Source organism: Ipomoea triloba, chromosome 16, assembly GCF_003576645.1.
Source record: "Ipomoea triloba cultivar NCNSP0323 chromosome 16, ASM357664v1".
NCBI classification, from domain to species: Eukaryota; Viridiplantae; Streptophyta; class Magnoliopsida; order Solanales; family Convolvulaceae; genus Ipomoea; species Ipomoea triloba.
In genome coordinates this window covers 12,068,329-12,069,039 of record NC_044931.1, presented here as the reverse complement: position 1 = coordinate 12,069,039, position 711 = coordinate 12,068,329, and positions in this window count along the sequence as shown.

Here is a 711-nt window from a genome sequence, read left to right as displayed (position 1 = left end):
TTGTATGAATCAAAATTATATATGTGAGTAATGAGAAGAGCAACACTATGTAGTTGGGTATTACGTGTTTGAAAGAATAAATGTTGTTGTGTGTTACACATATGTTGAAGTTGGGAAATGTATATGTATATGCCTTGAGACGTATGGGTTAAATGTGAGGCTTATGTGATTTTTGTGAAGTTAAAAGTGTAGGGTAATTACACTTGAATTACCTTAGTGATATGATATTAATAGATCATTTAAATGTTTTGAAAAGAAAAGGAGAATTTTTGAATTGGGTTGAAAGGGGAATTAATTTCCGAGTATTGGGATTACCCAAGTATATTCCAACTAGTTTCAAAGCAAGAAAGGGGAAAGAATAGAAAAATATTTTCAAACCTTAGTTCTAGTAAAGTTGTGAAGGATCTTGTTAACTACGGAATAAAGATGAGCTTAAAGTGCCTATTCCGCATGGTAATTATGTGTATGATCAATCATACTGTGGGCGAAGTCTATTCGCCGAGTACTATATCACCCGGAAGGAAAAGGACTCCTACGGGGGTGTGCACACTTAAGTATAGTCACTCTATGTTCGGGTAGGTGTCATTCTTATGAACCTAGTGAGGCTAGCTAGGAATATTATGAACCTTACTTAATGAAGCTTCATCTTTTAACATGTCTGAAAATTGTAAGAATCTGTTGTGTGTTTACTGTGTTGAGAATAGTTCCTTT